This window comes from Garra rufa, chromosome 15, assembly GCF_049309525.1.
Source record: "Garra rufa chromosome 15, GarRuf1.0, whole genome shotgun sequence".
Lineage (NCBI taxonomy): Eukaryota > Metazoa > Chordata > Actinopteri > Cypriniformes > Cyprinidae > Garra > Garra rufa.
In genome coordinates, this window is record NC_133375.1 from 17,194,754 (window position 1) to 17,222,516 (window position 27,763).

The following is a 27,763-nucleotide window of genomic DNA, read 5'->3' on the forward strand; positions in this document are numbered from 1 at the left end:
CAATCAATCAAATAAGCTACAACAGCACAAATCTCGGGTTTTTACTCAGTTGCCATTTGCACTCAGTTTAATATGTTAAATTAAATTACATTTGTAAAATGTTAATTTAAACCATTTGTGTTGGGGCTGCATTCATTATTTACGTTGCACTGACTGAAACTAGGAAGTGCATTTCTAGTTGTATAGTTATAGATCAGCAGAATAAATGTTGAACTGACATGCTGTTTAATGTGTTTTAACATTAACATTTAACATTTTAACATTAACATTTTTTAAGCAAAGGGAAAGACCTATTAAAGTTTGTTGTTCAGTTATATTTGACATTTGACATAACACAGGAAATGCAGTTTTCCTAATCATTTACACTTTTATCACAATTGCCTTAGAGTAATAATAAAAGGGAAAGTATACAAAGAGCTATAACTGACAAGATTTAGTGCTGCATGACAATAAAGAGAAAACCTGCCTACTGATCCTGCTGGAAAAAAAAAAAAAAAACCCGCTAAAACCAGCCTAGGCTGGTTGGCTGGTCTTACCTAGTTTAAGCTGGAAGTACAGTAGCTGGTTTTAGCTGGTCTCCCAGTCACCAAAACCTCTCTAAAACCAGCCTGCTGACCAGCTTAAACCAGCAAACCAGACTGGTTTTAACTGTTTTTTTTTTCAACAGGGGACTGATACAGCCATTCCTGATTATTCATGCCCAAAGATACTGAAAAGGTGAGTAAAATACAAGGATCTGGAAATGAAGATCAGTAGGATGTGAAATTATAAAACTAGAACAGTGCCAGTTACAGTAGAAGCACTAGGTAGAATAAAGAAAGGACTTGATCAAAACATTAAAATGCACTAAATAAATAAATAAGCTACAGCAATAGCACTGAGTAAATTACAAACTTCACACAGAAAGGTGTGTTGTTATAATATTCAGAACTGTCATCTCCTTGCCACTTACTGGCAGTATTCTGGTAAATCCAGGTGTCAACAAGAGATGAAAGTAATTTACCCTATAGCACCTTTCGAATGATGTGTCCTGACTCTGAGCCCATCATTTTCTGCACTTCATGAGGTGATGTGTGACCTGGCAGCATGGAGACGCCACTCGGATGAGCACAAGTAATCATAATCCACACAGAATACAAGTCAATCACAGGGGAAACATTCCGCAGAGTCTGAGATTAGACGAGAGAGTTTTAAATGGCTCTGCGGTGTGTGGGGTTTACATATGTATTCATGAATATTGTTATAATACAAACTATAAATTGATGAGTGGTTATGGTGATGAATGTTACCGTATACCGTATCTGTTTTTTAGTGAGTGAGATGAATTAATGCATGTTCACATTTATTCTAGAACTAAAGTAACATTTTACAATTTGTCTCAACATGGGGACAGGAGAGCTTTTAATCAATAAATGAGGGGAAAAGTAACTGATGTTACTTATTTGAAAAAGTAACTCAGATAATTTCTTGTCAATTGAAAAGTAATGCATTACTTCACTAGTTACTTGGAAAAAGTAATATTATTATGTAACTTGCGTTACCACCTACACTGCATATATATATATATATATATATATATATATATATATATATATATACACACACACACACACACACACACACACACACACACACACACACACACACACACACACACACATATACATATATATTATTTATTTTAATTATTTGCACATCTGGTCTCCTTTCGAAGCCCACTTCTAACGCTCAGCAATCCTCCTTGTGATTCTAATTAGATTCAGATACTCGGCGTCTGATTGGTTGAGAGCTGATGACTCACTCCTACAGGCGGTGTTGGGGGGGGGGGGGGGTAGTGCACTCTTAGAGAGGAAAATGAAAGCATCTTCCTCACCGCAAACAACCTGCAGAACGCTGAATTCTAGACAAACGTAATAACAGAAGAAGATAAAACATATACAGAACGCCAGGCGCATTCCCTTCCCGAGACAAAGAAATACTGCAACCAGCTACCGCCCATTCAACAATCACAAAACCTGCAACATAAACACGGGAAAACACCAAGCAAGAAAAAGGGAGAAAAAAAAAAAATCAAGGTAAGTATAAAAAAAAAAAACCTCTATACCTGATATCACAGAAAGTATTGCAGATATAAATGAAAAAAAAAAAAAAAAACAGTGCGTATTATACTGTAAAAATACGTGTGTATGAAAGGAGACAGCGTTATACGTTACAAAATAATAGGTTATATATGTATGTTATGCAATATATGTGATGGTTTAAAAATAGGTATTTATGTTATTAGTTTGAGTGTGAACTGCAGCTGGTTCTATAAAAAATTATGCTCATTTCTGTGATTTACATATTTCGGGGGTGTTTGCAGAAAACATTGCGCAGTTATAAATGCTTGAAATGGGGAATATGTGTGTGTGTGTGTGTGTGTGTGTGTGTGTGTGTGTGTGTGTTCATGCCTGCACAGCTCAGTAATAGAGTGGGTGGCAAGTGAGAGATGGTTCAGCTTGTGCAAGAGCAGAATGTTAGTGCGAGTGCGTGTTTGTGTGAGAAGCACATAAGGGAGAGATGCTGTGAAAACGACACACAGCGAGTGTTAAATGAGCTGATGTGAATTTAGCATGTTATCCTCCTCCTCATATCCTCAGTCTCTTTTATCTAGAAAGGAAAAATCTTTGTGTCTTCTGTTGTCTTCACTTCTATCTGCTTTACAGTTTTCTTAGATGATCATAAACACATTGGACAGACATTTCTGGATTGGTTTAGGGGGTTAACGTTTGGGTGGAGAGCTACTGGATGAAATCATAAGCTCTTATGTAACTTTTCAGTTTGGTGCATTCAATTTTGTGTATAAAATGCAATTTCTAGTAAGCAGGCATATATTCAATGTGCAAAATGAATAATTATTTGATAGGTTAACAGGTGAATGAGAAACATTACTGACCAGTCTTACCTTACTAGTCGTTCCTATCGACCATATTATTAGACAAGCATTTGATCCTTTCTAACAAAGTTAGAAAATTCGTATCATTGCAAGCTCGGATCGTTTTCAATAGCATTATAAAGAATTTAATATGGTAAAACATTGTTGCCTTGGCACTTACCTTAGTGACACAAGATAACCGAAGAGGACATGATGTGCAGTATTTTGTTTCTCTTTCAGATCTCTGCATATAAAGCAAATAAAGTGCATGTTGTGGGTAAACTATGGGCCAACCCTTATTCCTAAATTAACATTTAAACATCAATAAGGAAGCCTATGTTTGCACCAAGTTAAATTAATATGAATAATTTGGGTGAATTTACAGTTTTTTTTAACTGCTTACACACAGAATCTTTACTTGCCACACAATTTCTGAAACCTAACACTTACACAAATTCTCAGCCTTTGACTCAGTTTTCAATTTCATTAAACTCTTTTTGCAAAACACAACACACAATTGTCTATGTAACCCACTAAAATCTAACAGGAAGAATCTTGATTTTCTTTTTCAAACACAACCGATCAAAATGCCACACTAATTCATCAGTGCCTCACACTAACTCCTCACTTTTGCAAACACTCATAGCTTTACTAAACACCAACCAATCATGGCTTTAAAATAGGCCTTGGAATAGGCTTTGAAATAATCATCTTTTTCAAAGTTATGTTTGGTTTCTGTCCAGCTACACATGGTTGATGAACATTACCAGTCAAAAGTTTTTGAACAGTAAGCTTTTTAATGTTTACATTTTTTTAGTCACTAAACCGCATTTTCTGAACCAAATTATGAACAGACCAAACCAATTTGTCAAATAAATCACTCTTTTTTCCCCCACAAAACCTTAAACCAGTTCAGGCAAGTTTAGACACTGTTTGCAGATCTCATGCACTCTTTTTGCAAAACTCAAAACACAATCTTACTCACTAAAGACACAATTTGCTCTGTGATGAATTTGTGATGCAGAACCCTAAACACAAGAAAGCAAAGTTGAGCACAACTGCAACACGGCTGTCACTTGTTTCTAAATATTTAAATATATAGAACATAAGCCAGTTCAAAGAGTTCAGCCAAATTTGAGCAGATTCTCTGTGGCCACCATAATCAGTTATAATATAATCATAATAATAATAATTAGGTAATATATATGTATATTTTATACACTGTATTTTGGTCAATTTGATATATTATTGTGCAAGATTACTGTGTTAGGGTGAAAGAGCTGACCTGCGGTGACATACAGTAGATGTGCTGTCTTGTGAAGGCTGGATCTGCCACACCAGAAGAGTTTTTGTAGATGTAGATGAAGTCCTCTGACATGATCCTTTTTTTTACAAGATGATATATATACTGTACACACACACATACACACACACACACACACACACACACACACACACACACACACACACACACACACACACACACACACACACACACACACACACACACGTCCTATGTATATGTGTGTGTGTGTGTGTGTGTGTGTGTGTGTGTGTGTACCTGGTATTCATCACGTTATGGGGACATTTCTCAGGTCCCCATGAGGAAACAGGCTTATAAATCATGCACAATGAGTTTGTGAAGTAAATGAAGTAAAAGTATGCACAATCTTCTGTGAGGGCTAGGTTTAGGTGTAGGGCGATAGAAAGTACGGTTTGTACAGTATAAAAACCATTACGCCTATGGAATGTCCCCATAAAACATGTAAACCCAACATGTGTGTGTGTGTGTGTGTGTGTGTGTGTGTGTGTGTGTGTGTGTGTGTGTGTGTGTTTTCCTTTTTTTGGTATATTCACCAAACTTAGGTGTGATTTATTTTGAGTGTATGTTTTTCTTTTTTTTTCATTGCAAGATATATTTTATAATATATACAGAGTAAAAATAATTTTTTCTTGTAACTACATGCACATGTTCTCCATTTTTTTGATGTAGTGTCTAATGAAAGATCTGTAGTTTGTATAGGGTTGAGTATCGTTTGAATTTTATCGATTTCGATTCTGATTCCACTTATCGATTCCGATTCTTTTCGATTCCCAGTTTCGATTCCAATTTAGTAAAAAAACAACAACAAACACAAAAGTCAAACATTAATATATTAAACATGTTTATTTTCAGTGCTAGCTTGCAACATATTATTTTATTACAGGGGTTCTCAACGTTTTTATATCAGGGCCCCCTTCTTCTCGGCTCAATTTTGCAAGGCCCCCCTATGCCTGACATTTCCTCTAAAGGTGTTTATTTTTAACCTTTTTTATTAACCTAAACATTTGTTTTGCCTTTTTATTTTTCTCCTGCATGTTATGAAAAAATTCAAACAGATTTTAAATTAAAGCTGTACTTTTGAATAAGAAAACCCTCTGCTCTAACTTTTTAACGTGAATATACATATACAGATTTAAAGCACCTAAATTATTTAATTCACATTCTTCACAACTTCAGAGTACTCTTTCTTAAGTGACTGAATATCTGCTGTTTGTATTTATTATAAAATAAACATATAAATGAAAAATACAGTAAATACATTCTAAATCTGTTTATGCTGGTGCTCATATGTGCATAAACACCACTGACCCTTACAAGATCCACCTCTATGGGTAAGCTCACAGGACATTCATTTTGACAACTATGCAAATATTTTGAAATTTCACGCAAAAATACTATGGATCAGAGTCCCGAAAGCATGAGTAGTTTTTGAATCAACAGCGGACGTATGCGTGCCTAATGTACGACTCTGATTTACAAGAAGGAATACATTAGGCACGCGCGAGTTCGTTACTATTACTCTGGTCATCTTTGCCTTTACATTAAAGTTTCATGCAGCCAAGAGATGAGGTAGATACTTGTCTTCCCGCGGGGGTAAAAGTTACTTTTATGTGGGCTTTTGCGGGACGAAATAACATATATTCCTTCTGGAGCCGCAGGACTAAAATCCGTCCCTTCAGATGAAGTTTGCGTGTAGCAGTAGATTTGTCTTTGGGTTTTACAAAGCGTAGACACACTTTTAAACGCTTACCGTGATCCATCTTGTCGACTGATGTTCACATTACCACGTAAGGTCCTGGCAGATCACTAGATGAAAAAATGCACCCAGGAATCGAAACGAGGAATCGAAATTTTAATTTTATAACAAGTATCCGATTCTTTATCTTAAGTATCCGATTCCAGAATCGATTTTCGAGTCCCAACCCTAAGTTTGTATAGTATTGACCAGTGTGTATATGATTTGCAAGCTTTGATTTTGACTACAGGTGAAATGGTTTTGAAGCAATTGTTTGGTTTTGCCATTAGAGTCCGGGCTTGTGTGCATTTAGTTTGGATTTTGGTGTTTAAGGTTTTGAGAAAATGGGTGATGGTTTCAAAAAATGTGTTTTAGCAGATCAGAAAAACTGTAATATGTAGTTTACAAATGGTTCCAAGGTTAGACATGTGTTTATTAGATTTGTTCGCCAAATGTGACTATATGGAGGGTCTAGCATATTCTACAAAATTGAGAAAAGAATATATTAAAATCAATAATTAAGACATTCCTGTCATAAAAGTAACAAGGTGATGGGGACAGTTGTTGTCATGGTAACACTAAGTTACAGTTTTTTACGATTGCTATGACAAATTTTTCAGTACTTTTAACAAATTTCCTCAAATCTTAACACAGTTAGCACAACATCCATCTGTGTAGGCTATACAGTTAAGACATTTCTTGTTGTTTTGACAAAAATGCATACAGTTAACACAAATTTAAAGGGGCTGTATGCAATTTTCTGAAATTTAAACTCGCGACTGACACCTGTGGCCAAAAAACGGAACTGCTCTTCCTTTCTGCTCGCTCTCGCAGCGTGCGCTCGTACGTACACAAGTCACAAGTCATCCGCTGCAAAGAAGTCAATATTATGTTTACAGAGGTAAGAACAGTCAAATACATATATTGTTTGAGAAACTAAGTTTGCTTGTAATATATATGACTAGCGGTGGTGGCAGAGTGATCTGAAACATTTAACATGAACGCGCTTGACGTCACATCCGCAGACGGCGCGCAAAAAATCCAACCCGACAGAAAATAGGAAAAATAGGATACAGGCTTATAGGTGCACCCACTGTGAGCTGACAAGGTGTCAGTATGCTCATCAGGAGATGTTTGAGTCATAAATGGTCAAATAAAAAGGCTATTGTTACATTTATTTTGGGGAAAAAGTTGCATATATAGCCCCTTTAAAATGCTTTAACTTCTCTTACATACATGCTCAACCAAGACCAAAACTGTGTTATTTTACTTAAATGTTCAAATGCTTTCACACTGTATGTCAGAACAGATAACATCATGTTCTAAAACTGATTAAAGTCAAAAAGTGAACAGCTGTTCATATTGTGAATTAAACACAAATATGTCCACTGTGTATTATTCTATTGCCAATGAGAAAAGGAAGAGGTTGTGCAAATATATAAATAACAGCTGATTTCCATCTAGGAAACACACTCAGGTATTGAGGTTCTGTCAATTGCATGACCATATGATATACAATAAAAGAAGACCTCTTCATGCTGACTGGTGCCAGAGAAAGGGGACAGGTGGGAGTTGCCAATATATGTGATCACATGGAACAATGTGGCATTCCAGCATTCCCACTGCAGTCAGAGCCTAGTTTGATGTCCAAATGATGTCTCTTTTCCTTGCCCCTTACTCCCCTTTCCTCAACCCCATCGAGGAGCTTTTCTGAGCTGGGAGATGGAAGGTTTTTGACCATCACCCACAGGGCCAAATGTCCCTCCAGGATGTAATGGATGCTGCATGCCAAGACATCACTGATGAACAATACCAGAGGTGGATAACACATGCCAAAAGATTATTCCCAAGATGCTTTGCCAGAGAAGATATCAGATCTGATGTTGATGAGAACATGTGGCCAAACGCAGAAATCCAGGCAGATTAGATTACGTTTTTTTCTTCTTCTGTGGGTTCAATTAAATGTTTGTAATTTCTGCAGCAAAATAAACTAAATATATGCATTTACTAAACCCAACAAAACAAAAATGTAGAGATGCTTCAAAAGAAACTGTAGTGTAAAACACAATCTATGATCAATGCAATATACTGTCTAATGTATAAGGTCAGACCTGACTACTTAAACAATGCAGTTTCTGTTATTCCATTTTTATGTTAGTGTTTTTTATGATATTGTGTTAAGATTGTCTAAATGTTCCTGTTGGAAGAGAACATGTGCTAGTGTTTTGGAATAACAATTTGATTTTGAGACATCAAAAAATTTTAAGTTTTAAGACATTTTTCAAGAATATATACATAGGCGCTGATTTATGTTCCTGCCGGTGGGTGCTCAACCACAAATTTGCACAGCAAATTGAATATTTTCATATATTTAATTCTCATTGCTCAGTAATTTATACTGGGTTTTAGTTTTTATCTTGTGAAGTAAAACGCACGAATGTCACACCCCTGGACTTTCTAGTTGGTTTCTCCCATCATTTCCCCCCGCAGATCTGTGTGTTTTGGTTTCTCCCTCATTGTCCACACCTGGGTTTGTTAATCAGTCTGTGTATTTAGTGTGTCTGTTTCCCCCTCATTCCTTGTCGGTCTTTGATGTTGTATCCCTGTGTTCCTGTTTTTCCTGTTCTGCTGTTTCTCCACTCCAGTTCCCATTGGATTATTAAACACCTTTCGTTTTACTACGTTGTTGTTCGTGTGCTTCGTCTGAACCCTGACAGAAAGACAGACTGAAACAGATTTTTTTTTGCTTGATAACCCGTTTTTATTTCTTGTTCGCTTTTTCCAGTCTTTTTGTTTAGGTTGTGTTTTCCCCCATGGATTCCCTATTACGTCCAGAGTTCATCCTGCTACGCCTGAAGCAGGGGGAATTACCGCTCAAGGGATACAAGTTAATGTTCCAACTAGTAGCTCAAACCACCAGATATCCGGACGACGCGCTCTGTGCGTTCTATGACACAAGCCTCAACGCGTCATGCAGAGCGTCGTCGTCCGAGGACGGCCCTCGAGTGGATTTCGCCGTGTTTGTGGAGTGGGCACTGGCGAGAAACAAACCCTCGTTTCCCGCCTGTTCCAAAGATAATCTCGTCAGTGCCACTCCAGACCCAGAGCCCAGGCAGCCACCACCTCGACCTGCGGAATACGAGCCAGAGCCCACCGTAGACGGGAAGCCCGAGCCCAGAGCGACAGAGTGGTCGAGTACCACAGAGCCTGAGCTGCACAGGCCGTCTGACCAGGTGCGAGAGCCGGCCATTATAACCGCAATGGCGGAGAGTGAAGATGCTGAGGACTGCACCACCCACTGCACCGCCGCTGAGGGTGAGCTCAATATGGATCTGAGTATTACCGGTATGGACGTGAATACTGAACTATACAACTGTCTGAGCCCCCTCCTAAGACTTTGAACAGTTTGTTTTTCCCTGTTTGTCGGCGCGAGGACGCGCCTTCCGGGAGGGGGAGATAATGTCACACCCCTGGACTTTATAGTTGGTTTCTACCATCATTTCCCCCTGCAGATCTGTGTGTTTTGGTTTTTCCCTCATTGTCCACACCTGGGTTTGTTAATCAGTCTGTGTATTTAGTGTGTGTGTGTTTCCCCCTCATTCCTTGTCGGTCTTTGATGTTGTATCCCTGTGTTCCTGTTTTTCCTGTTCTGTTGTTTCTCCACTCCGATTCCCATTGGATTATTAAACACCTTTCGTTTTACTACGTCATTGTTCATGTGTTTCGTCTGAACCCTGACAACGTACTGCAAATACATTATTTAGTAACTAACACTCATTCTTTCTATGACGGCTGCGCTTCACTAAATTAAATGATTTAATATATACCTGTTTATAATAAGCACTTATTCATGCATAAACTCGTCTATAAAAGATCACTGTATTGTGTAAAAAAAAAAAAGAATCACAATGTTTTAGAGACCGCCGATCAAACATCTTAAAGCGATGATCAGCTGATAGTGATCAGTAGCCGATCAATCAGAGCACCCTTATTTAAAATGTAATTTATTCCTGTGATAAAAGGTAAATTATCAACATCATTACTCCAGTCTTCTGTGCCCTTCACATGATCCTTCAGAAATCATTCTAATATGCTGATTTTTTATCAATGTTAAAAATGTTGCACCACCTAATTTTTTTTTGGAACCTGTGATATTTTTTCAGGATTCTTTGATAAATAAAATGTTAAAAAGAACAGAATTTATTTAAAATAGAAAGGTTTTCTAACAATATACACTACTGTTCAAAAGTTTGGGGTCAGTAAATTTGTATTTTTTTTTTTTTTTTAAGAAATTAATACTTTTATTCACCAAGGATGTCTCAAATTAATAAAAAGTGATAGCATAGATTTACATAGTTAGAAAAGATTTAAGGACTTCAGCTCCATAGTTCATCCACTCACTAGCCTGTTGAAGAGTAAGCCTAAGTCTCTGTCCTGGACTCCACCTGGCAGCCACTCAAGCAGTCGCGAAGCTCAAAGAGACCTTTACCACCACCCCACTCATCCAGACTCCTCAAGACCCTTTGTGGTGGAGGTGCTGGAGCAGTGCTGTCTCAGAAGCATGAGGACTCTTGCAATGTGCCAAACTCTTGCAATGTGCCTTCTTTTCCTGAAAACTCACCCTGACGGACAGTAACTATGACATAGGGAATAGAGAGTTGCTTGCCATCAAGCTCGCCCTAGAAGAGTGGAGGAATTGGCTGGAGAGAGCCACACTTTCACTGTGTACACAGATCACAAGAACCTACAGTATCTTAGAAACACCAAATGTCTCAACCCGAGATAAGCTCACTGGGCTGTCTTCTTCATGTGTTTCAATTTCTTCATAACCTACTGACCTGGCATCAAGAATATATGTCCAGAGGTTTTGTCTTGACTGTACAGTACACTCCTGTGGAAACCCCTTCCACTCCAGACACCATTCTCCCTCAAAAGATCTTCACCTGCCCGATCCAGCAGACCAATACTCCGGAAGTCTCCTCCGCCAATGCTCCCTCTATTCCTCTGACGGGGTGCCCTCCTGATCTCCTGTATGTTCCACCAACTCAACGTACCACCACTATCCAATCAGTACACACCTCCTTGGGCGCTGGCCACCCAGGGGCCAATGTAACTCTCTTGCTGCTACGCAATTACTTCTGGTGGCTGGGCATGGCCCGTGATGTAAGGAGGTTTGTCCAAGGCTTTAAGGAATGCGCAATCTCAAAGAGCCATGTCGCCTTATTCCTCTGAATAACCTACCTACTTAAGAACTGTTGTTTCAAGACATATTCAGATACTTCGGCATTCCTGAAGACATTGTGTCGGACAGAGGACCTCAATTCATATCCAGAGTATGGCGGACTTTCTTCTCTCTCCGAGGTGTGACTGTGAGCCTGTCCTCAGGATACCATCCTTAGTCAAACGGGAACTCCACCACCACTAGAAATCCTGGAGCCAGTTCCTAAGCTGGGCTGAGTATGCCCAGAACTCTCTGCGACAACCAGCCACTGGGCTTACCCCATTTGAGTGCATACTCAGATACAAGAGAGAGTCTGGGACGAAGCTCATTATCACCCTCAGAGGGCAGTGCACCGATAAAGGATCCAGGGGGATACTCGATGGACCAACACTTCCGAATACCAACCAGGGCAGTTGGTCTGGCTTTCCACGTTGACTTCTGATTGCACTTGCCCTGCAAGAAGTTAAGTCCCAGATACATTGGTCCCTTTCCCATAATCTGTTAAATTAATTTGGCTTCCAAGGTACCAGTCACTTACCGTATTCACCCAACATTCCATGTGTCACTCCTTAAGCCATTTCACTCACCTCAGTCTACTTCCTCCACAGAGCCTGGCCAGACAATGGAACCCCAATGGAATATTGATGTATTGGTAGTTGCAAGTCTCGGTACTTGCCCTGCCGCCGCAGCATAGCAGATCTATTCCACCAAGACCAAACACACTAACATTGTCATGTACATTACTATGCCAATCCCTTCAAGAGTTGTCATGACCAAAGTATATTTCAATTAATTAATTCAAATAAGCACAGCACAATCTTTTTTTCTGAATATAGCAGATATGGATACAAGTTATTTTGAGATTGTTACAGGTACAGATATATTGGCTTTGCGACACACCCCTAGTGACCACCCTTGATGAAACATTGTAAGGAGAGAACGCTTATTCCATCCACTTTTAGGAGAGACCGTTTCCGGCCCTGACTGCTGCCAGATAGTCTCAGCCCACTGCTGTGCTTTTCCTGTCAGAGGAGAGATAATAAAATAGGTTTTTCTCTCAGTGGGGAATTGGTGCAGCTGCATCTCGAGGGCCAGTGAGCATCGTAGCAGGAATCCATTGCACTCCCCTGCCTAACCCTATCCAGAGTAAAATGCCGAGTTGGTCATGGGACTGGTGACACAAGCCAGTGAAGGATTGAGAACTGGTGCAGCGACACATGTAGGTGAGGGTGCCATACAGCACATCCACAAGTTCTTTGAATAGATCAGTGTCAGACGAGCTCATGTTGTTGTGTGTTCCATGTCTGGTCTGGTCTGGTCTGGTTAGATAATACGGTGAATAACACAGTATGGTTTATTAGTGCACAAAGTGAATTTTAAACCAACAACAAATAGAGCAGGTGATGAAGAGGAGCCCTGGGATGAGGTTAGTGGCACCACGCACACCCAATAATCACCAATGGCTGAATAGCAGCAGTCAGGGAAATAATATGTCTTGTAGGGAGTAGGCATACACAAGGGGGGCTGGAGACTGGAGCAGATTTCTGAAGTATTGGGCACGAGGAGATAATCACACAAGTATGTTTTCCAGGTACAGTAAGTAGATCACATAAATCAAAGAGTAGCCCTAGTTGTAGATCAGATGCTGACTGTGTGCTCAAATCAAACCTAAATAGTGGCGGTGATGAGTGTGTTAATTGAAGGAAGGTGGCAGTGATTAGTAGTCATGGGAGTGTGCTCGTTGTGAGGGATTATTTAAATTATGATCACAATTTCTGCCTTTCCAAATTAACTTGTTCCCCACCGTTGATGAGTTATCTCATCCTTATTGAGCAAATGCTTTCCTGACAAGATTTTATAGTTTTTGATTTTTAATACACTCGAGAGTGCTGTTACATCTTCTGAATGAGACTAGAATCTCTTGATCAACAATAGGTTTTGTTCTTTATTTTGATGTATTGCATGTTCAGATATTCATACAACAAAATATTCTGGGGGCCATGAAATTTTAGTGACAATTTTCAGAAACACTGGCAGTGGCTAGCAACTTTTTCAAATCCTAATGAACAATCCTAAACAATAATTGTAATTATAATTTTGAACAAAAGTTTATCATTAGTGGCAGCATGACTTCAATGTCTTCATGCTAAATTTATTATTTTTTATTTGCTGGAGAACATAAAAGAAAGTAAAGGCACACTTCAATGTCATCCAACCTGGAACATGCTTTCAGATCAACATGATAGGGAACAGAATTGGCAGGCAGTTTGACATGACACCTAGCATGAAGAGACTGGTAATTAATGAAAGCTTGGTAGGCTTCTTTGATGAGTAAAAGGATGGAGACCTCTGACCATGCATACATTACAGAATGAAATGCAGTAACCATAAAGTATAAATAGATATAGAAGAAGTATAGTATAGAAGAACGACTTGTTACTTCAGCTTTTGAAAAGATTTTGGGAGGCATGCATTTACACTAAGCTTAATTTAAAATTGCTTACAACCTCATTAGAATGAGAAAAGGGCACAAATGGAAAACAGCATTCATCCCCACTAGGGGGTACCATGAGTACCAGGTAAGCCCACGCCAAGCCTGATGATCATTGTTTTTACTAGTTTCCAATTCAGTCACATACCACTCTGGCACTAGAAACGGTAAACCAGATGTCCTGTCATGCAGGTATGATCCACCTCACACATTTCCACATTCACATTATTACCACGTTTGGTCATCATCGCACCTATCACCTCGGACCGCAAAAGAGCGCAACAGTCCCACTGACCAATAGTATAATTAATTATTTTAACCCATTTTATATTTTATACATTTATATTTAATAATTGTATAATATATATTTGGTATAATCATATTGCTCAAAATACCTGGGGGAGGAGGGCTTGTCATGCAAACATTAAATATATATTAAAATATCAATTTAAGATTAGTAATATTGTGTGAACATTTGGTTTCATGTAAAACATGAAACCAAAATATAGTATGTAAAAATGGGGAAACAGACTTCACATTGGGCAATATGTATACAATTTTAAGAAGAACTTTATGCAAACATACTAGTTAAAATGGCCTGCAACATGAAAGACTTATGGGCATTCATTTGCATTATTAAAATGTTTAGTGTTTTATTGTTAGAACTGAGCTGAGACTTGTGATACACAAGTGTGGACATGACCGTATTCAACATTTCATACAGTGGGCTTAAACAGATCGCCCTTTTAGAGCAGATTTAGTTTACAAACTACTGACCTATATGACCTAAATTTGATGTTCATTTGCAATAATAAATTCTAAAATTCAGCATTAATTACTTACTTTTTATGCCGTTGCACAAGCAATCAAGCTCAGTGGATCTACCGTTCTTTGCTCAGTTTGAGTCATTACTTGGGTAATCTAAACAGACAGTCAGTAGATCAAACAAGGGGCGAACAGAGTCCAAAACGGCAAGACAAAGTGTTAATCAAAGACAGGCAAGAGATGCAGGGCAGGCAGAGAAACAGACAGGATGAGATAAACCAGGCGGGGATTCAAGACACAAATGACTGAACTAGGAACTAGACCTTAACTAGACTAAAGAAATACTTGGATATGGCTCCATACAAGAGTTGTGGACTTGAGTCAATGACTCGAGACTCGACTCGGACTCGAGTCACAAATTTGACATGACTTGACATAATCAAAGATGACTTGCGACTCGACTTAGACTTTGACAGCAATGACTCGAGACTTGACTTGGACTTGAACCCTGTGACTCGGCAAGTCTTCTAAAGAAAAACGTCGGAGAGTTCTGATCAGTATAGGCTGAAGCGTATCACACTGGTATGTTCACATGTCGAGCCAAAAACATATGGAAAACGCTAGGTGCGCCGCTTTCTCTTTCTTTCCAAACCGCTTCTGTGGCGTGACTGGCCTCTGCGGCTCACACTACAGGAGTTTTAAAATCCTAACCCATTATGAAATCTGGTTGCAGCGCACACATACAGAGAATCTTTGCAGATTATCTTACCTGCAATCTTAAACATGCATACACTACAAGATTTGAAATTCGTTGTGCATCACACACTACAAGATATTATTAGGATTATCATGCCGGAGGGAGCACCTCTTGTGATCTCTCTCCGCCGATCATCATTTCTGCCATGGCGGTGTTTTGTGTCCTGCCATCAGCAGCGACCAGCTGGAAGAGTTCCGTGTTCAAATGCACCTGTCCGCAAAGCCATGAATGTGTCGGACAAAATTTTATATTGATATTTATTGTTATAGATGAAGTTGACGATCCTGACTCCATCTGCTCATTGGACGCGCCTTTAATGCCTAAATGCATCTTTATGGATTAGGCCTTTAGCTAATGGAAGAGTTTTGTTTTCGATTTTAATTATTTCGTTTTACAGTAGTGAAGTAATAATTTAAAGCTTTCTATAGATAATCGTGTCTGTGACGCAATTACCTGGGTTTCGGTTAATTATTGTGAAGCCCTCCTGTTTAACACCAAGACACCAGAAAGCGTATCCTGTTTGTTTTCTTTAAAAGCACGTTTTGTTAATACTATTTGTTACACAAAATAAGGTAGACCTGTCACACCCCCGGACTTTCTTGTTGGTTTCTCCCATTTTCCCCCGCAGTTCTGAGTGTTTTTGGTTTCTCCCTCACTGTCTGCACCTGTGTGTGTAATTAGTCTGTCTATTTAAGTTGTGTGTTTTCCCCTGTACTCTTGTCGGTCTTTGATGTTTTATGGATGTTTTCCCCTGGTGTTCCTGTGTCTGCCTGTATTCCGTGGATTTATTAAATATACGTCTTTTTATTACGTCGTTGTTCGTGTGTTCCTGCCTAATCCGTGACAGAAAGACCGACCAAAACAGTTTTTTTTTTTTTTTGCGTATTCCACCCCGTTTTGTTTATCATTCTGTTTTTCAGTCTTTTTGTTTCCGTAGTGTTTTCCCCCATGGATTCCTTCCTCCGTCCTGAATTCACCCTCCTCCGGCTGAAGCAGGGGGATTTACCGCTCGAGGGTTACACGTTGATGTTCCAGCTCATAGCTAATACCACCAGCTATCCGTACGACGCACTCTGTGCGTTCTATGACGCCAGTCTCAACGCGTCTTGCAGAGCGCTGTCGTCCGAGGACGGCCCTCGAGCGGACTTCGCTGCGTTTGTGGAGTGGACTCTGGCGAGAAACAGACCCTCGTTCCCCGCCTGTTCCGTGGATAATCTCGCCAGTGCCACTCCGGACCCAGAGCCCAGCCAGCCACCCCGACCCGCGGAGTACGAGCCTCCTGCCACCTGCTCTGCCTCCGTCGGTCGGCCCCATGGAGTCGTCAGCCTCTCCTCCACCATGGCTCCTCCCTCCATCGGCTCCACCTTGGAATCCCATCATGGCTGAGTTCTGGGTCCCACCTGGCTCCTCCTGCTCCAGCCCCTTCCTGTCACCTCCTTGGCTCCTCCCTCCGTCACCACCCTGGACTCCATCTTGTGCCCTCCTCCCAGGAGTCCGTCCTCCACCTAAGCCCCCTCCTAAAGACTTTGTACTGTTTCCTTTTGTCTGTTTGTCGGCGTGCCTTCCGGGAGGGGGAGGTAATGTCACACCCCCGGACTTTCTTGTTGGTTTCTCCCATTTTCCCCCGCAGTTCTGAGTGTTTTTGGTTTCTCCCTCATTGTCTGCACCTGTGTGTGTAATTAGTCTGTCTATTTAAGGTGTGTGTTTTTCCCCTGTACTCTTGTCGGTCTTTGATGTTTTATGGATGTTTTCCCCTGGTGTTCCTGTGTCTGCCTGTATTCCGTTGGATTTATTAAATATACGTCTTTTTATTACGTCGTTGTTCGTGTGTTCCTGCCTAATCCGTGACAAGACCCTTTACAATTCCGGATGATATATTACTTATACCTTTATGAGCAAAAATGAAGTTCCACATTGCACCAGCGCCTCCATGTCCGGCAAAGCCAGCTCCAGCTTTCACTCTCCGCCCAAACGACTGGATATGCGCCTAATAGCACACATTATTTAGGTTGAACGATTAAACTAATATTGTGATATGCTTTTGATACGTTTTTTTTAAATCTATGGATTTTAATTTAAATCGTGACGACTTGAGAAGGCTAAATTGATCTGTTACTTTAAAATAAAAATAATTGTAATCACTTTGCTATTAAAAACAGCTGTAATGGGGAAGAGAAAGAGAAAAAAGACAGGTTCCAGTCGGACTCGGGCCAGTAGATGAGACGTCGGACATTTTTGCAAGGAATGTTTGTTTAATAGCCTATTTAACATTGTTATTTAGGCTACTTTCTTATTTAAATATATTATTTCTTTGATTTATTTTTGCATTTTTTTGGCTGCCTGTTCACTGACTGAACTGCTAAAATAAACACGCACCTTTGTTAATGATGTTTGAGCCTCATTTATTTTGTGTTTCAAAATTATATACATATGTATTTTATTTATATATAGGCCTATATACACACACGTTATAATTTATATTTATAAAACACCGCGTTTGGGAGGGGAAAATCGGGCTAAAACTCCTGTATTGTGGTTGCGACCGCGTCACTTCCATTATGAGCGCGCATACCGCGCGTCTACATTTGCAAAACAATGACTTGGTCCCACCTCTGCTCCATACCATAGCTAACACATGGAAAGCGTTAAACACTAAACAATATTCGCTGATCTAAATGAAGAAGCCCAAGGCTTATATAATGTATGATTGGTTGCAGCTGTGTATGTGTATAATCAGTGCAAGGGATGATGGGAAGTGTAGTCCGGGGTGACATGCAACAGTCTGTGTGGTGTGAGAGTCAATATAATGACAGTGTGACATCTGGAGGCGATTGGACGGACCGGATCCTTGACAGGAGGAGCTGAGGACCACCACAGCAGGGCAGACAGGTCCGAAGAGCCCATGGTGGAGCAGACGACCTCCATTGCAGAGCAGACGGAGCAGGAGCCCACCAGGATGGAGCAGACGGACACCAGAGTGTAGCAGGTGGCACAGGCAGATCAGGAATCCATTGCAGACACTGTAACCTCTGGCAAACAGAAACACAAGAGACAGACAGAACAGACAAGAGTATCCACAGTCCCAAGGACCAAGGCAGGAAACGTGAGGAGTTCATTAACAGTCTCCTTGGCCAGGACAAGTCGGGCAGAGGGTTGATACACGGCCTAGGTGGTCAGTTCAGGACAGGGCGAGAGTGCGTAAACGGCTTCCATAGCTGTGACAGGACCGAAGAAGAGTTCATAAATGGTCTCCTTGGCAGGAACAGGACTGACAGAGAGTTCACAGGCAGCCTCTATTGCCAGGACAGGATGGACAGAATGTTTATAGATGGCCTCCATGGCTGTGACAAGATGGGAAGAAAGTTCATAGATGACACAGGCTGCTGGGCAATCAACCCTGGTTGTGGAGCAGGCCACATATATTATGATAATATAAATGACCCTTTCCAAGCCATATTGCCAGTTATGCATGATACGTTTGCACATGAGGTTGCGTGTTCCCGCACTCACTTTGAAATTATGTAAACTATCCAGGGTTGGATTAGATTTGCTGGAGACTATCCAAGTGTCTCAGGGCACAGACATGTTGCCCATGTTGCCACAGACAAATGCTGGTTGGAAGGTCAGTCCATCACAGGGATGTGATGTGAAATCATAAAATTTGTATTGAATTTGAAATGCTAGCTATGTTTCATAGACACAATGCTAAACCTTAACCAGAACTTAAATTTTAATGAGGGATAAAAAGTCAAATCACCTTTGTTCAACTTTATTTAATAAAAATTGTGTCAAAGTCCTTCCTTCTCTGGCCAGATGAAATCAGCGTGGTGTGGTTTGGCGTTCAAAACATTCAGAACATCCATCCAGTTCCTTCTGCTTGAAGATTGAATACATCACATGGTGAAAAAGTCAAAGCTGGCCACAGGGTCTGTGCAATGGACTTGTCTGTTTCTTGTAGTCTCTGCGGAGGATTTGTGCCGATGGCCATCTATTTGATGAGGTCTTTCCACTTACATTCATGACTGTCATGACTGTATAGTAGGACAATTGTAAACAATCAATTTTCCATCAATGCATTATTGATTTAGTGATGTCATTCAGCTCAGTTTAGTTCTCTTCAATAGTCTGGTTCCTGTGGTCTTGTGCTGATGACTGCCTAGTTGATGAGGTCTTCACAGAGGATCTGTCTCTAGAGCTTATCTAGTTGACATGTTCTCCGCTGACATTTAATGCTGTAAAAGTCATCTCTAGGTGTTGATCCACCATCTGGTCTGGTTACGAAAAGGATCTGGGTGACTGCAGTGACCATCTGATCGGGATACCGACTGGATCTGGGTGGCTGTGGTGAACTTGGAATAAAAATTATATAATGTTAGTGTAGATGCCATTCTTCTAAAGATGTTGCAAGTAGATCAGGGTGTTCTATTTCTGGGTGACCAAATTAATGCAGCCTATCAATTCAGCCAGTCTTACTTACCGGTTCTAGTAAGAACTCTAGTTTGTATATTAAGCACACTGTCAGGGGTGCGTGCAGGATTAGACGAGACGATAGACGATATATACAAAATACAATATATTTAATATAAATCTCCAAGTGGAACAAGGCAGGAACAAGGCAGGAACATTCACACACATCTTTTTCACAAAAGGACCGACAGGGAACTGAAATCAAAGACAGACTTTTAAAGACAGACTAATTAACAAACACAGGTGACACAGATGACTAATAATTACAAGGACAGGTGCAGGGAATCACAATGACGAAGGGCTAAACCAAATGACAGATCAACGGGGGGAAGACAAATGGGAAAAACCAATGACAAGACAGACAGAACTGTGACATTACGCCCCCCTCCGGAAAGGCGCGTCCTCGCGCCGTGGAAAAAAACGAAAAAACGAGAGGGGCGGAAAACCAGGAAACCAGAGTCAATGAGGGAGGGGGCTCCGGCGGAGGACGCAACCCCCGGAGGAGGACCAGAACAAAAGTCCAGGTGACACAAAAGACAGTCCATGGGGGCGACGACGGAGGGAGGAGCCAGGGAAGACACAGGAGGGACCTGAAGCTGGAGAGCAGGACCCAGATCGCAGCCAGGATGACGGCCCACGGAGGAGCCGACGGAGGGAGGAGCCATGGTGGAGGAAGGACCGCCGACTCCGTGGGGCCGACCGACAGAGGCAGAGCAGCTGGCAGAGGAACCCGAGGCGGAGATGGAGAGCCGACGGACCAGGGCTGCTCTCTGGGTCGTGAGTGGGGCTGACGTCCTCCTCGACGAAGCCGACAGTCCAGGAAGATCCACTGGACGCCAGCACCCACTCGATGTATCCGGCGATGCTCTCTCGAGGACCCTCCCCGGACAGCTGCTTCTTGATGTTATCATTTAATCTGTTGCGGAAGAACGTGCACAAGCAGCTGTCCGGGTAGTGCGTAGCTGGGACGAGGAACAGAAAGTCTCTGATGTGGTCCTCGAGAGAGCGTTTCCCCTGCTTCAGGAGGATGATGATAACGGCAGGGTCCATAATAAATCAAAAACAAAACACTGAGAAAAACAAAGACGGAAAAATAAACGCAGGGGAAGGTGCCGGGTTAAACAGTTTCGGTCGGTCCTTATGTCAGGGGTGCGTGCAGGATTAGACGAGACGATAGACGATATATACAAAATATAATATATTTAATATAAATCTCCAAGTGGAACAAGGCAGGAACATTCACACACATATTTTTCACAAAAGGACCGACAGGGAACTGAAATCAAAGACAGACTTTTAAAGACAGACTAATTAACAAACACAGGTGACACAGATGACTAATGACAGAACTGTGACACACACAGAGCAATCACTCAATAAAATTCTACAGTTATCTAGCCTTGAGGTCATGAGCGCATGAATTAACATTTCTGCATTTGTCACTATGAGAGCACGTTGTTATTTAGATATATTTGTACCCTTATGAAAAAGAAGTTTATTCAAGTGTGCTATTAGTATACTTCTTTTAAACAAAATAGGAAAGTATACTTTCAATCTACTTTTTATGTACTTAGAAATGTGCTTCATATACTTCTCAGAAATATACTTAAAATGACATTTTAGTATACTTGACTTATACTTGTTTTCATTGTTATACGCTAGAGGCTCTATTACACATCTTCTGTACAGAATTTCCAAAACACAAGTGAAGAAGAAACCGAAACAACAGATGCTTCCACATGTAATCTAACACAATCGTCAGACATAAAACAGTATCAAAACCATAGATATGGAAAACTGTGGAACGTTATGGAATAAAATGCTGACCCATCAAGAGGTAATAATGACTGTCAAGCTTTGGGGTGTTGATTGACATTTTAATTATAATAGTCTTTTTTTTTTAGCTTTTTGTTCAAAATGTTGTTTAATTATTATTATTTTTTTTTTTTATGAAACTTACCCACATTCAAGTGTTTATAAAAGAATGCATGAAGCTAGAATAACAAGCAGATACCTGTCACACCCCTGGACTATTTAGTTGGTTTTTCCCATCATTCTCCCCCGCTGCTTTATGTACATTGGTTTCTCCCTCATTGCATGCACCAGCTTGTGTTAATCAGGCCCCGTTTACACGAAGGGAAAACGCAGATATTTCCCTGCGGTTTGGCCTCTCATTTACACGAAAACCCCATTTTTATCACAGAAAACGATTATTTCTAAAAACTCCGGCCAAAGTGGATAAATTAGAAAACGCCGTTTTCACGTTGTAGTGTGGACAGTGAAAACAGAGGCTTTTGAAAACGATGACGCATATTTATAGTCATGTGACGCATATTGTACCAATAGATATCTATGTTTACACCAGTAATTGTGCCTGTGCTATTCACTGTCACACTGCTGCTAAAGAGATTTACCTTGTACACTCTTCAAATTACAGTCCTAAAATGATGACGGAAAATTTACTCACAAAATTTTCTGTCCTGCAAAACATGACGACAACTGCTTTTCAGATAAAATATGAATGAGCACAATATAGACGCCTCAGTGGATGATGAGATATTTCCGTAAATTATCCCGCCAGAAGAATTGCGTGAAAACTTATTACGTCTGTATAATTTTGGAGGCTTTACGCATACGCAGTAAGGCGATGTTTTCCTACGTTTCAGTGTGGATGAGAAACCTTTGGAAAACGCTTGGAAACGCTAGTGTGGACGGAGAGCGTTTTAAAATGAAAACTCAATTTTCAAATGTATCCGGATTAATGTAAACGTAGCCTCAGTCTGTCTATTTAATGTGTGTGTTTCTCCCCAATCCTTGTCGGTCTTTGATGTTACCACCCTGTGTTCCTGTGTTTCCTGAGTTTACCATTGGATTTATTAAATACCTTTCGTTTTACTACGTCGTTGTTTGTGTGTTTTGTCTGAATCCTGACAATACCCTGTTCTTTCTTTTGATGTTTTGTATGTTCAGATATTCATATAAAAATATATATACAAATTAATACCTAAATAGGGACATAGTAGTATACTTAAAATATGACGTAAAGTTCACTTAAAGAAAACTTACGAGTATTCTTGCAGTATAGAACTACTGAATTAGTAGTTCACTGAGACTATACTAAAAATGCATAAAAATTTATTTAATTAGTAAACTATTAGTACACCTATAAGTTCACATTTAGTATTTCAGTACAAACTAGAAACATAGATGTAAACTAGTTGTGTACTCAAAGTTTACTACTGTTATACTTAAAGTATACTTAATAGTTTACTTTTATATACTAGAAAGTGGGCCAATTTAGTCTCAAGGAGTAGTGAAATAGTACCCTTAAAAGTATACTACTAGTACACTGATATTTGTATACTTACTACATAAAGTATACTTAAAAATATATTTGAACTTTACTTAGGTATACTTAATAAAATAAACTTGAAGTATACATGTTTTTGGTAAGGGTATACCTATAATGCACTGATGCGAAACTGTAGTTGACGGCTGCATGGTTGTAATTTACTCTCTGATGGTATCAATCTTGGGTGTAAAGAAATGGATGTAAAGTCATTACTGCTGTTGGGAAATGTCTGCACCTGTTGATTCTTTTCATGAATTTGGTATCAATAAATACCTGGGGTTGTATTTGCTTCTTCTAAAGGAAATGAAAAGTAAGTAAACAAAGAAACACTTTGCTTCACTGCAATATAAAATACCTCTAGTTTTGTTTTCTTCCAGCTGTTCTCCGTTTTCTAGGCGGCTCTCTTTAGGGTGTGAATGTGCTTGTTATACCACAGTGTCTGATTGTTTTTCTTAATCTTCTTCTTTAGGCGTATAGGAGCGACATGCTAGAAAAGAGAAAATCCATAGTTTCTGTTACAAGCTTTTCTGAGCTGTTGGATATACTGAGGAATTGAGACTCAGTACTTAAGTCAGTAAGATAATTTACAAAGCAATCTTTTGTGGTAGAAGTGATGGTTCTACCATATTTGAGACAAGGAGATGAATTTGTAGTTTACAGTTTTAGCTAAATGGAGAATACATAAAACTAGATAATGATGTATCATCGCTCTGCCAATCAATTCCATTTGATAATATTAAATCTAAAGTATGATAATGACAATGAGTGGGTCCTGTCATGTGTTGTCTTACTCCAGTAGAGTTTGCAATGTCTAGAAATGCTAATTTATAGTCCTAACAGCTGATAAAGTCTTCCATACAAGTTGAGTTGATCAATTAAGGCCTTTTGAAGGAAAACACTAGGTGTTGTGAGAAACTAACACATATTTAAAACATTTTAGCAATAATCCACGACTTCTGAAATGAGAGTGATCTTGCACTGTATTAGTCCTTAATTAGCAATATCAAATTGTCACTTCTTGAGTTGAAAAAGCAAAGATGAAATTGGATATAATCGCAACAGTCTAGTTAATATTAAGAGGTGTCAAAATGCTCACAACACTAGAAACAGAACAACCACATTAGCTGTTTTTTCACCAGGGCTCTGCTGAAAAAATCTTTTGGTGTGCTAAAGTATTTAATGGCAAAGCTCACTCTTCCCCTGAGGTCTCTCAACTAATCAGCAGACGGTGGTAGCACTCCTTTGAACGAGCCGCTCTGTCTCTTGAATTCCGCAACCACACCTTAATCTCACTCTCAACTTCAGAATCAGGAGGACTTGGCTGAAAGGAGCATTTTCAGTCAGCCTCTGACAGCAAATAAGCCTATATCAGGGATACTCAAATCTGGCTCATAAGATCCATTTTCCTGCAGAGTTTATTCACACCAGTTCAGTTCAATTCAAGTTTATTTGTATAGTGCTTTTCACAATACAAATTGTTGCAAAGCAGCTTTACAGAAAATTAAAAATTAAAATATGTAGCTTATCAATGGTGACTGTCAAGTTAATGTACATATGGCAGAAATGTACAGTAAAAAATGACGTAATCAAACAGACAGTGAACACTATTAACAGCAAAGATTATATGTTGCAATCAAACTTATAGTAAAAATATGGTAGTTCTGTATGTTGTTTCAGGGTTGGCACCATCTGAGGTCCTTTGGGTGCAAGTGATCTAATGTTTAGGAGCCAAAGCTTTTTGTGCATTTATTTTGCATTTTTCCTGTTTGATCACAATTGGATTATTTATATTTTGACTTTACTATTTGGAGAGCAGACACAATCTTTATAGAATGGACAGCGTAAGTACTTCTATCATTTAAGTGGGCAGAACAAGAGCCATCATAGCAGTTATTTGAGAATTAGCTTACGGGTCATATGGAGCGTAGCATCCTGGAGATGTTGTCCGATAGGAGTTCTGCTCCGACTCTGCTGGGGTGCAGGCCATTGGCACAAAAAAGCCTAGGATGTTCCCAGAAAAGATTCTAATTAATGACGTGATGATCCTCATTGCGGGCAATGTGCTGTGAACCGTCTTGATCAGACTTCTGAAGTCCCTCTTCAGAATCTCAGTCCGCTGCAGCTTGATGTCATTCACCCCCGCGTGTAGCACGACAGCTCTCATCATTCTTCAGATTTGCGGGTATCTGCGCAAAAACACTGAGAACATGAGCACCAGGAAAACAGTGAATGTGCACCTTACCTTTATCTAAAGTAGCACGTGCCAGATGATGGAGCCTCTGATGATCACAGTGTCGCGTTCCGTCTCACGAAGGGGAGCGAAGCGGTTTCGGCTGGACGTCTCAAAGACCAGAGGCAGCGGAGGAGGAGAGGTCCTTGCCCGGGGCCTGGCTTGCCTCTTCCGCTGTTGGTATCTTAAAAAGTCTGTCTTGCAGAGAGACTAAAAATGAACTCCTAAAACCTACTATCAGATCCTGGAAGATAAATTCTACAAACAGTGGTACAAGAGGATGTGATGCTGGTCCTTCAAAATCACTCTCAACTTATCTGTCTATAAAGCCTTTTGTATAGCTGTTTATAGCAGAATTGTACTCATGTCAGAATTGATGAACTTCAAACAACTACTTGGGACTGCAAATATTTTACTCAAAAAATATAAGCACACTTATTTTATATTTCATCTGAATTATTGCACTTTCACATAAGCACAAATCAAGAGATTGTCAACTTGCATGGTTTCAAACAGTCTGAAAGCAAACAGACTGGCTGCATTATGTTTTTAATTGTTGTTTGATTAGAATATCTCAGTAGAGATCACTAATCTCCAATTTACATGTTTGCCAGTATTTTCAGCTCATTCATTTTCTGTATTGTAGAGAGAGCACTGTGGCATAGTTGCCATGTTTGGATTATTAAGTAAAGCGCTGACAGAAAATGTATCGATTTAAGACAAAAAAGCTCTGATTGGGGGATTTAAACTATTAACATCTGGCAACCACAACCACGAAGGCTTGTTACCAATGCAAGATAATGCAAAAAAAAAAAAAAAAACTTTTTCACAATAAATAACCAGTGGCAAATATTGCAGATGATTATGCTTAATAATCAAGAGGAGAAACAGTGATTTCAAACACTGAACTGACTTGATCCAAATAATGACACTATTGTCTTTAAAGGGGTCATTGGATGCAAAACTCAATGCACATGTTGTTTGAACAAAAATGTGTGTTGGCAGTGTGTGTACACAACCACCCTATAATAATAAAGTAATTCCACCCAGTGGTATTTTTTAATTTCTATAAATAATATTCCCATTTTCAAATCAAGCCATTCTCAGCTTCTTGTCGGTGGGATGTCATACAGACCAAGGCCGCTCCCATGATAGTTGATTGACATGGCCATCTTACCTTAGACCCGCCCTGAGTGAGCTGTGAACAGTCCAACCCCCATTGTTTCGACACCGGAGCAGTGACGTAGACAAGAAAGGCTCCTAAGCGATTGAGGTGTTTTGTTGTTGGATTCAATAATGAACATAGCAGCATTTGAGCTGCTGAAGACACCAAGGGTTAGCGTTACTTTCGTTTTTGCATCTATGTTTGCACAAATCATTTGTGATCCACACCAAAAGAAGAGAGGGGGTGCATTTAAAGGAAAATGCAACAAAACAGGTTGCTGTGAAAAGAGCTGATTTTGACAAGGTAATAAGAGTATTGTTTTACCTTACCATTGAGAAATTTTAAATTATAGACTTTTCATTAAGACCCTAAAGATTCATATCAGCTTGTGAAAAAAATGGGCATCCAATGATCCTTTTAAGAGCTGCTTTACAGCAGAATCTAAACTGTCTTCATAGTTGAGTTTCCATGAATTAATTATGCTATTTTTCTGTTTATCACTGTGAAGCTTTGACACTATCTAATTTTTATAAAGTGTTACAGAAAAAAAGGTAAGTTGACTTGGCGCAAATCCCTGGGAATGATAAAAAAGGCACATGCGCTATGCAGATGATATGCAGCTTTATCTATCATTTTAACCTGATGATCCCACTGTCACAGCTTGTATCTTTGCATGCCTTTCAGATTTCTCTGCTTGGATGGAACATCATCTCCTTGTAATACCTGCAAACCTATAACATCACTGTCCAACTGGGGTCTGCAACACCACCCAGGGCATCAAGGAATCTGCAGGCATTCAACGACCAACTGAGCTTTTTAACAATGGCTCAGTCATGCAGGTTTGTGCTTTATGACGTCACAAAAATCAGACTCTTCCTCAGAATAAATAGCACAGCTCCTTGTCCAAGCTCTTGTCATTTCAAGACTTGACTAATGCAGTGCTCTACTAGAAGGCCTTCCAGCCAGACGGACTCTGTCTCTTCAGATGGTCCCGAACATGGAAGCATGTCTAGAAACCATGTCACATCCCTTATGATTTCACTTTTCAAAACCTTCAGCCTCTCTGTTCCCGTATTGGTGGAATGAGCTGCGAACTTCCACACAAACTGCTGAGACATCACATGTTTCAAGAAGCAGTTAAAGACACACCCCTTTCACAGGCACTTAACCACCCACACCCCTAAACCAATGCACTTGCACAAATACACAGATCTATTTCTTCTATGCCTCTTCTAGATCGCTTCCAAATCTAGTTGTCTAATAATCTTGGCATTGTATATTATGATTATTGTTGGCTTTTTGACAAATTTAGTTTGTTCCTCTTTTGTAAGTTACTTTGGAT

At 39.9% G+C, this 27,763-nt stretch overlaps 1 protein-coding gene across 1 annotated transcript in view; it reads left to right on the forward strand.

Annotated features, from left to right (window-relative positions):
• Positions 1-1,855: 1,855 nt before the first annotated feature.
• The window catches only part of prickle2a (prickle homolog 2a), a 71,336-nt gene continuing 45,428 nt past the window's right edge, over positions 1,856-27,763 (forward strand). Inside the window, exons 1-2 of the mRNA XM_073819306.1 lie at positions 1,856-2,075; positions 27,106-27,260. The gene's annotated coding sequence lies outside the window, so the exon portion shown is untranslated. The remainder of the gene's footprint in view (positions 2,076-27,105; positions 27,261-27,763) is intronic.